Here is a 10,946-nt window from a genome sequence, read left to right on the forward strand (position 1 = left end):
TAGAGGCAAAATAAAAATCTTTTTTGAAGAGATTTTTGTCAAGAATAAAATGTTTTTTCAAAGTCAAAACATTAAGCTCGTTTTGGATATTCTCAGTAATAGCTGAAAAGGTTGGTGAAGTTGGAGGAGATGGCTGTTCAAGGTTTGTATAGACATGTTTTGGTATATTTGTAGTATAATATGTATTTTGAAAGCTAGGAGAAGGGATATCAAATGTAGATTTTATTGGAGGGTTTTCATGATAAGGGATATTGATGATAGAAGAGATTTTGGAAATACTTCCTAAATCTATTGTACTAGAAGAGGAAGAGGCTTCTAAGAACTTGGAACTTGTAGAGTGACGATGGAAAGATAGTTTGGCATTGCCATTTGTATATTGGGTAATGGTTTTAATTTGGACATTAGGTTGAGGTGGTTGTGGTATTTCTGGTGGCGCTGCACCTTTAAGGATCCAATCTTCTAGAAGGGATATGTCTCTCCATTGGATGACTTTTGCAATAACAGTGTTTGAGCGAGATAAATCTGTTTATAGGAGGAGTGTTTCTTCTTTTTGAGATTGGAATTGTGTTTGCTGGTAAAGGCTGAGAACATGGCTTTGTAATGTATTTTGGATATGAGAGCAATAAGTATAGATCCTTCGAGCATGTCATAATTATAGGTCTTTATTTGAAGTCTGTAAAATATTCTTGTCTTTGAGAGATATAGTTATATTTGGATAGCAGTTAAAAGATACCGGGTCACTGCAAAGGCTAAACTCGATAGAACTAAGAAGAGAGTCTTGGAAGTTTTGAAATCTAGCACCTCAAAGGAAATCAAAGATGGAGATGTTTAGACCTTCTTTTGTAAGGGGTGTTATCCCGACTTTGACAAGGCTAATATGAATATATTTATAGTTTCTAACTAGATGTTTTTGTAAGGACTTCTGAGAGAGAAGTTGTATGGTTTCAAAGGGTTTTGTAAGTTGAATATCTCGTTTCTTAGTTTTGATAGTAAAATCTATTTTGAAAATATCATATTTAGATTTTTGGTAAATTTGATTTTGAGAAATTTTTAGGATTTTCCAATCATCAATGTTTTTTGTATAGTCTTCAATGGTTATTTCTTCACTTTGTATAATTTTTATGCTTTCAAAAGATTCAAAAATAGAGGAAGCTGAAGTAAAAGTAGTCTTATGGAAAACAAAATCAATGAAAAAGAAAGATAAACTAAGAAACAGGCTGTAGGTTATATGGATTTATTACCCTAAGACTCAAACGAGACTTGCACCATTCAGTTGCATTCACTTATTATCTAATGGTCTCTATTCTTTTTAAGAAAACTATCTTTTATGTTACTAAGCCTACCCTGATCCTAGTAGGTTCTGATATCAGGAAGGAAATGCAGTCAGTACATAGCATTGTTATACCCGAGAATGATCTTAAAGATCGGGTCACATGTTTCTAGCCTATATACTGATTTTACAAAATCATCAAAGAAATATATAAAATAAACATCAAAGAAATATATAAATTATAAATAGATTTATGATGCGAATGAACAAGGCAAGACCAACAATGTCAGGATCCTTGATCAAACACAGAGCATACTTAACGTATATAAAATATATAAAAAATGTAAATAATAAAAATAGAATCTTACGTAAATTTATAATGTAAATTAATACAAGAGATATTAGATACAAAGGAGAGTGGAAAAAGGTTACAGGTATGAGTTCTAAGGGAAAATAAAATTTTCTCAAGGAAAATGATAGTCTCCCTTGTAAAGATTGAGGAGTTCCCTTTTATAGACGAGTTGACATGGAAGAGGCCAAAATATCTTGTTGGTGATTCCGTTAGAACCCATGTGAACCTATGTGGTATTGTCTGCCATGATTGAGTGATGGCAAAATGAAAAAAGCCTATGTTTTTTATGGAACTTTCATCTGTTGTCTTCTTACCACCGACACTGGATTCGTTTGTTTATAGTAGCATGTAATATTTATGAAAAAAAAAGTCCAAAACAAAGGGAATTAAAATAAAAAAGGACTCAAAATAGATGAGTAAAAAAGATATAGCTCTAAATAGATGAACTTGAAAAAGTTGGAAAAATACTTTTTTTTTCAATGTCGTTTGATAGGTGGTAGAATACCAAAACAGTTATCTTCATTATCATTTTTAAGGGAAATGGTAGGAAATATCGATCTGGATGAGTTGGATTGGGACAAGACTGTTTTTGGGTCTTAGCTTTGTATAATGCTTTGGACGATTTGTAAGTATTTTTTTTCAGTTCTAGCAGAGGCAAGGAGAGCTGCCATTTGAGCCTTTCTAACTAGAAACTTTGATTAAGGATGATGATCAATGATGAGAGTTGTCTGATGTTTTTTTAACCATTCTGTAACAGCTAATTTGAAACTTTTGGATTCAGCTGTAAAGGAATCCCGTCATTTGATTTTGAATTTACAAACAAGAACTGGATGTTAGTTTTGTAGACTATAATCACAGAACCATGAACATACCCATGACATAAAAAATTTTATATAGAAAATGAGCAGAGAAGAGAACTTCCTTTCAGAAGGAGCTGGTTGAAAATTATTTTTAAAATTGAGGTAGCTGTTTTCAACCAGAGGATGGTCTTTGAGGTAGTCAACATGACAACTATAGTAGTCCCACCATTGGAGGAACCAAAGGGGGAGGTTTGTAGTGTTAATGTCATTATGGAAGTAGAAAAGCAAAAAATGACTATGGTTTGGATTTTGTAGGAGGAAGGCATTGAACCATGCCTGTTAGTAATCTCAGTACGTATAGGAAGTATTGAATTCCTGGGGATTTGTACGAAAGTTTACGGGGAAGAAAAGAGGTTTATGTAAGGGTTGTCCTCAGTCTTTAGGGTGAATGACTTTGTGAATGATACATGTAGAATATGCCGGTTCAGTGTGACCAGAGTGAAGTTTGAAGTGTTTGAATTTGATAGAATTAGTAATTTCAAGGATTGTGGTATAATAGGATTGTGGTTTGGCTAAATTCCGGGGTTTGTAGTACCAGTTTGAGGGGAAAATTTTGAAAGCTGTAATGGAAGGGTTTTCATAATAAAATCCTTCTTCCATAGTTAAAATATTTTGGAAAGTAGTTTTGAAAATATATTTGGATTTGGTTATTCCATTCCTAATTTCCTAACCCGAGAATTCCTTTAAAATAGGTCTTGATGCCTTCGAAAGCAAAGGCCAAAGACAAGGGTAAAGCCCCTTAAACCCAGCCTACAAAACCAGAGAGCCAATGCTTAAAACAGCTTGCCATATAGAAAAAATCAGTTTATATATATATATATGTATGTATGTATGTATGTATGTATGTATGTATCGTTCAAGGCATATTTATGCCAATATAAAGAAGAAATAATTTCATGGTTTGGAAATAAAAATTAGATCCTGAGGTGCCTCAAAAGCTTATATAAATCTTAGTTATAGCATCCATACGAGGCATATTATAGATGTTGACAATGAAGCTTTAAATTGGTTGAATAACACCCCTACTAAGACTTACACCAAACATTTATTTGATAGTGAAGTTAAGTTTAAAAATGTAACTAATAATTTGGCCATGTCATTCAATATCTAGGTTGGAAAATATAAAAGCATGTTAACTATCATATTATTAGAGAAGATTAGGTTGAAACTTATGTCTAGGTTTCATGATAGATTCGCTAAGTCTGCAAGTTATAAAACAAAGACCACAACCTATGTTAGGAAGCTAATGGATAATGTTACAACAAGTTCTAATAAATATCAATTATTTGAATGCTAAACCAAAATCTTTATTGATATGAAAAAAATAGTGCTTATATGGTGAATGGATAGTGACAAGTATGCCATGTGGATATATGGTCCTTTATGTACATGACAAGAGAATGATATTAAATGGTTTTTTTTCATGAGTATCGTAATGTTGAAACATTTAGAAAGACATATAATGAGGTGGTGTACCCATTGCTAAAAGTTCATCTAGAACCTAAAAAAGAAGATGTAATTGTTTTACCCTAAACTTTAAAAGGAGTGTGGGTGGATTGAGAAAGAAAAGATAAAAGGAAGAAAAAGAATATCAACCTAGTAATGTAAGGATATAGGACTTCCATACTAAGGAGCAACAACTACAAGAAATATAGACACACTTCCAAAACATATCAAAGAGATAATGCTATACAACTTACATGTGGTAGTAATGGTAAATGATCTAATAGTGTTGGCAGGGGATTCAAAAGTATTGAAAGTGAATGACAAAGGATCTTGAGGTGTTGGTAAGGGTTCTGATGGTGTTGATAAAAAATCAAGAGGTAGTAGACATGGTGTCTCGTTTCAACCCTCAACGTAAACACATATCAATCTCCTAAATATGCATGATAGTTCTATCAATGTAATTTAAGTTGCACTAGTAATTAATGTTCTTTGAAATTCTAGACTAGTGTTGGTATAAACTCTCAACACTTTATCTAAACTAGCTATAATGATTAAAATATATAGATGAGCGATGACTTTATGTAATAATGATTAAATTCTAGACTAGTTTTATGCAATATAGAATACTAGTAAGGACAATTCTATTTCATTTTGTTTGTTTAAAATATTGGTGTTAATAGTTAGAAACATTAAGATTACACAAACTAAATTAGTTACTAACAATAACTTTATAATTGTAAAGACAACTTCTATATTGCAATTGCTTATCCAAACTCTATATAACTCATCTTTCATTTTGTTCACTTCATTTAGTATTTACTTGAAATTATTAGAACCTTTCCTTCTCATGTAGTTAATTCAAATTTATTTATAGATTTGCACAAATCAATAAAACTATTGTCTCGTGACTGGTCATCACATATATAGAATATCTTGTTTTTACTGGCTTCTATTTTTTATACCCTTATATTTGCTATTTTTTTCACATTTCATGCACCTTTTATTCCTAGACTTTATTCTATCAGAGATATTACAGGATTGTATGTTATAGACATTTAGTTTAGATAATGACATTCTGATAATGTGTGTGCTTGTTATATTGAAATATTTAGTAATGTGTGTTTATTGTTCAATAATGGATTCATGGATGGTACTTGTGAGAGAGTTTTGATTGTGTGTTTGCTAGATTTGTAGGCAATATTTGCTAGATTTTTAAGGTAATGTTTGTGAGGAAATCTTGATTGTGTTTTTGCTAGGTTTTTGTTTATTTTTGTTAAAGTGTTTGTTATGCATTTGATGGAATTTTAGCTGATATGTTGGATGGAATTTTGGAAAGTATTTTTCTTCACATGGTGTGTTTATTTTGATAATGTGACTTTAGTATTTTGTTGTTGCAACTAGTTGCTTGGTTAAGAAAATAATGTATCAAAGAAAAAGAAGAAGAACTTGATTTGTATTAAAAAGAGGAAATATAGCTAAATATATACAAGGATGACATTTTCATAATTATAATTAAATTAACAACGTCTAGTTTTCTTCTTTTTTTTGAAAAAAAAGCAATGGTAACTTTAATGGTATTTCTTGGAACATGAACTCTTTAATTATAATAAAATGATAATCTTGTAAATAATTTTATGATTCTGTTTGTACATCATAATAAATATGTATATTGTTACGAACTTGTAAACTTTATAATTTCTTAAAGAATAAAGGCTAAATAAAAAATTGACTAAACCATAATATATAAAATGAAATTTAATAAAGGAATAATTCTAAACAAACTATTTGATTTTATTAACTCAAAAATTTTTCCAATCGAAGTGAATGCTCACATAAATGCTAGTGCTATTCTTGTCCCATATATGTCTTGCCTATGAATAATGATTTTAAGTTCATTATTATATATGTATCATTTATATTATTTAGAAACTTATAACAAAACAAATAATTAATATAAAAAATAATGTGATCAAACAACTTTACAATTGATCGGGTCTTTATTTTCAAGGTATTTTTAAAGTTGGATGAAATAATAAAAACATTATATGTGAAAATACTGACAAAAAAAGATTTGATGGAAAATACATGTAATATTTAAATAAGTGGATTTTTCATAAATATAGCCAAAACCCTTTTCCTCCTTAAATACATGGTTGATAGTAATTAATCTTGATTTTTTATTTTTTTTCCAAGTTTTGTTTGATTTCTCTTTATCATTAGGGTTTGTTTAGTGTGTTTTGGTTGACTTTAAAGGGAAACACTAGTTGAAGTAAAGATTTGGGAGAGTTGGAAAGTTAAGGGGTTAAAACGAGAAACAAGAAATTTTTAAGGAATTAAAATAATTAAAGGATAAGCTTGCAAATAATAAGTAATTGAGTATAAATTTGACTATTAAAGTGTTATTCACTACCTATTTCATTGTGTTTGAAGTTTTGGGCATATGTGGGAAAAAATCTCTAATTTATCCAAACTAGAGTTCTTGAATAAAATTAAGGGAATGTGTATCTAGTTGTGAAATTTTAAATTTGGCATGAAATACATGTCAAATAGAGTAAGATTTTAGAACTAATTGATAAAAATCAATGGTTGACCATTAATCCTAGGGTGAACCATAAAATAAGTTTGGAGGAATGGAAAAATTTGATGAAATTGTATATGAATTGAATGTGTATATGTGAGAAATTGGATGTGGGATAAGTTTCGAGCTTGATTGTGTAAAATATATGTTATAAACATGTGTAGGGAATATGATATTCATATTATGGAAGTGAGAATGAGTGTTTGAATTGAATATAAAATTGCTGATAAGGGCATGTATTATATTTTTGACATTTGAAAGAAAGACACGTGGAATGTGAATTATGAATGCTTTGATAAAAATTATGAAATTTTTGGTTAAGATTGAGCAGGTAGTTGATTTTAATGTTGTTTAAACTGTGTGATAATGTGTTTTCATTTAATATATAGGTATGGGTAAATTATATTTGGAAAAGGATTTTTATGTGGATATTTGAATTTCATATTGGATGAGTATAGAGAAAATTATGGATGTGAAATTTATGTGATTTTATTATATGCATGCTTATGGATTTATGTGAAAGCTTTAGATAATTGAGGTGGAATTCTTGATTTAATGGATATTGACATGTTATGATACATATATGAAACCATGTGATCACGAGGTTCGCATCAAATTAGGTGATAAATTGTTATATGAAAGTTGAGGGCTTTTCTAATTAGGTGATAAATTATTGTGTTAGTTTATGTATTGTATGTTTGTTATTGAAATTAACATGTTTGAGTAATGAATTAAGAAATATTTGGCAAAGTACGAATGTAGTTAATATTGACTAAATAGATAGTTTAGAAAATTTTAGAAAATTTAGGAAGCTGATTGTGATTATTTGATTAATTTGTATTGACTAAATAGATAGTTTAGAAAATTTAGGAAGTTGATTGTGATTATTTGATTAATTTGTGTTGTTCCTATATTTTGCGTGATGAAGGAAAGTCTGTAAGAAGTTAGATTAGATTAATATAGAAAATAAATAATTTGAGTATACAAGCTTGGAAAGATTTGGCATGTTATGTTAGATTTGTTGTGTTGGGCAAAGTCATTAGTTTTTTTGGGTTTGAGTTAAGCTATTATGCTTGTATTAAAAAGAGAAAAGATTTAATTGATACTATTGTGGTGTTTCTTTGTTAATATGAAAGTGTTTATTTGATTAGGATTAAATGCATGTTATGTTTTAAATATTTGATAGTTGAGCTCAAAGTAACAAAATAAATATGGGAAGCTGGATGAGTAAATTGACAAATTTTAAATGATAAAATAGATGGATGAGAATTTATTAAAATAATTGACAACTGAGTAACAAAATAAAATGTGAGGATTAAATATGTAAAATCAAAATTGACATAATGAGTATTATTATGGGAAAAGGTGGAAAATTATAGAAATTAAATGAAATATATGAGATTGATATTTTAAACAATATTAAAAAAATTAGAGGTTCACTGAAAGGTTGGAAATTTGTTTGTTTTATATCTTTGTTAATATGACTAAAAATTAATAACTATAAAATGGAAGACATGGAAACTTGGTTTGATGATATAAATTTTGTTAAGTTTATTAAAATTGGGATTATTGAATAATTGGACAGTAATGACCATGTTCTTAGAAAATATAGGAACATAAAATCCAAATTTGATGTGTTTATGAGGTATTATGCATTAAATTGAAATTTAAAATGCAAAAGTCCTAAGTGAAGAATTTAATTTGATGGCATGAATAGCAACTTAAGAATCTTTAATATTAAATGATGTTTATAATTTTTGAATATTAATCTTGGATGTTGGAAGTGAAATTTCAATATTTAAATGCAGAATTTCATATTTAATAAGAAAATAGGTTAAAAATATTTCAAGACATGTTGTAATTTGTGAAATTACATATTGAGTTGAATTGATTGTTAAACAAATAATTTGAGGTGTCTATTGAAATAAAGATAATTTATCATTCTTTGAAAATTATAGGAGAAGTGTTTGGTGTAGGACTTTACTTTTCAAAAATTTGTAAAGTAAGAGTTCAAGCTAAGAGTCATACTTTATCTTTTTAATTATTTAAATTGCTCTTATAATATTAGATTTCGATGAAATTAATTTGTTTTAGGTATAATTGCTTAACATGATAAATTATATCTAGGAGAAAAATTATATGATGTAAAATTATTATCAACCACAATGGTGGAAACTAGTAGATAATTGTGATCAACTACAATAACAAAAATCACTAGATAATTGTAATCGACCACAACAATGAAAATAATTTATTTGAATAGTAATCAATCGATTGCAATGGCGAGAATATTTGTAAATCAATGGTAATCGACCATGATGATGGAAATATCTATATATGAGAAATTGACCACAATGGTAGGAACCAATATGTAAATTGTAATCGACCACGATGGCGAGAATATTTGTAAATCAATGGTAAGCAACCGTGATGATGGAAATATCTATATGTGAGAAATTGACCACAATGGTAGGAACTAATATGTAAATTATAATCGACCACAATGATGGACTTTGTAATAAATTTTAAGCCAACCACATCAATGAGAGTTAATGATAAAAGTATTTTTGAGTCGACCACATGAGTAGCGCTAATGATAATTTTTTTTTTTAAACGGTCACATGAGTGAGGGCTAATGACAAAAATATTTTCAAGTCGGCTATATAAATAGGGGCTAAATATCAAATGTTTTTTCTAAACTAGATGCATGAGTGAGAGCTAATGATAAAAATATTTTCAAGTTGATCACATGAGTGTGGACTAATGATAAACTTTTTTTAAGCCAACCATTTTAATGGGGGCTACGGGGAAGGAATTTTAATAAGCTGGCTGCATGTGTGGGGCTATGAATTAAAAGATATTGAGGTGACAACATAAGCGAGGGCTATTTTAAATATTAAACCAACCACAACAATGAGATTATTCATGATTAAACTAATTTAAATGAAAAAATTATTTATGAAATTAAAATTAACTATGACAATAAAAATTAATATGTGAATTAAATAGATCACAATGATGAAATTTATTATATGAGAATTAAATTGACCACAGTGATGGAGTTTATTTTTGAAAAATAATTGGACAGATGGAATAAATGTTGGAATGTGCCATAAATGAGAGTGTGTCTATGTGCGTGTGTGTAAAAGAATGAAAGAAATATATGGATGAACAAAAAATGAATCGAAATCATATTGAGATTGGAAAATAATATAGATGAGCCATTACAGGTAACATAAATGTTGTAACTAAAATTGATATTGATGAAAAAAAAAAAAACATAATGAGCATTAAGATGAATTAACTGAAGTAGTTGATTGAAAATGATGACATAAGTGTTGAATTGAATGATCATGAATAATGAGCCAAAATGATATTCATGAATTTTAATGGTATTAAATGAATTGTTGAACCTATAATTAAACTACATACAATTTATGAGCATTATAAGGTATAACAAACCTTAAATTGATTTGGACTAAAACTTATAAGTGTAAATGTTTGTAGCAGTGGATAAGAAAAAAAACCTTATTATGCATCAACAAAGAGTGGATTAGATTGATTAGTAAATATTGGTGCATGAATAGTTGTTATTATAAAAAATACAATGAACATGGTATCATATGGCTTAAATAGCGAGATGAAAGTTGTTATAATCCAAATTTGGCCTTGTCTTTAATTTAATTTTAAGAGGAATAAAATTTGAAATTAAAAGATTAGGGATTGATTTTGATTAAAAGGGTGATTTATCAACTTGTGAAAAAACTAGAGACTACAATGTGTTTTTACCATTATTTTGTAATATTTAGGATAATGATAATTATCCATTTTTAAATTTAATTTTTAATAAAACTTGAACTTAAAAAAAAAAAAATAGTTTATTTGGGATTTTATTTTCCATATGATATAGGACTCCTGTATTACAAATATAGATCACAGTGCATGAAAACCAGGGGGCTTTTACAAGAAAATCTAAGAGAAAAAAACTAAAAACCTAAATTTATTGATAGAATAGGCCCCCTTGCAAGAACAAAAGCTTACCTCATGTTTTCGTTCCCTTACCAGACTCACCTCACACCATATAAGGTATAACATTTTTTGACATTGTTCCAGCAACCCCCTGATATAATAATAGAATTTGCACCATATCCCTCATCGTCTTTAGAAAACAAAACCAAAATATTATCTCTATTTTTACTTTCTTTGACTAAAATTAAGAATTAAAGTTGAAATAAAAAAATCATCTCTAATTTTACCAGTGTTGATTCTCTTTTGTGCTTAGAACTCAGCAATCCATGTTTAAGCCACATTCTCTTTCATTTATAGTGACCATCAATGGCCTTAAGTTGAGCCATTAAACTATCATCTCATCCAGAAGCAATGATTAGTCCTTTGGTCTTCATTGTAACCTTCCACAAGAACTAACCATCAACCCACTCT

At 28.8% G+C, this 10,946-nt stretch overlaps 1 long non-coding RNA gene across 1 annotated transcript in view; it reads left to right on the forward strand.

Annotated features, from left to right (window-relative positions):
- The window catches only part of LOC105133324 (uncharacterized), a 19,690-nt gene extending 18,100 nt beyond the window's left edge, over positions 1-1,590 (forward strand). The window contains exon 3 of the long non-coding RNA XR_843756.1: positions 1,520-1,590. This is a non-coding gene — a long non-coding RNA (uncharacterized LOC105133324). The remainder of the gene's footprint in view (positions 1-1,519) is intronic.
- Positions 1,591-10,946: the final 9,356 nt, after the last annotated feature.

Source organism: Populus euphratica, unplaced genomic scaffold (assembly GCF_000495115.2).
Source record: "Populus euphratica unplaced genomic scaffold, PopEup_1.0 scaffold114.1, whole genome shotgun sequence".
NCBI lineage: Eukaryota > Viridiplantae > Streptophyta > Magnoliopsida > Malpighiales > Salicaceae > Populus > Populus euphratica.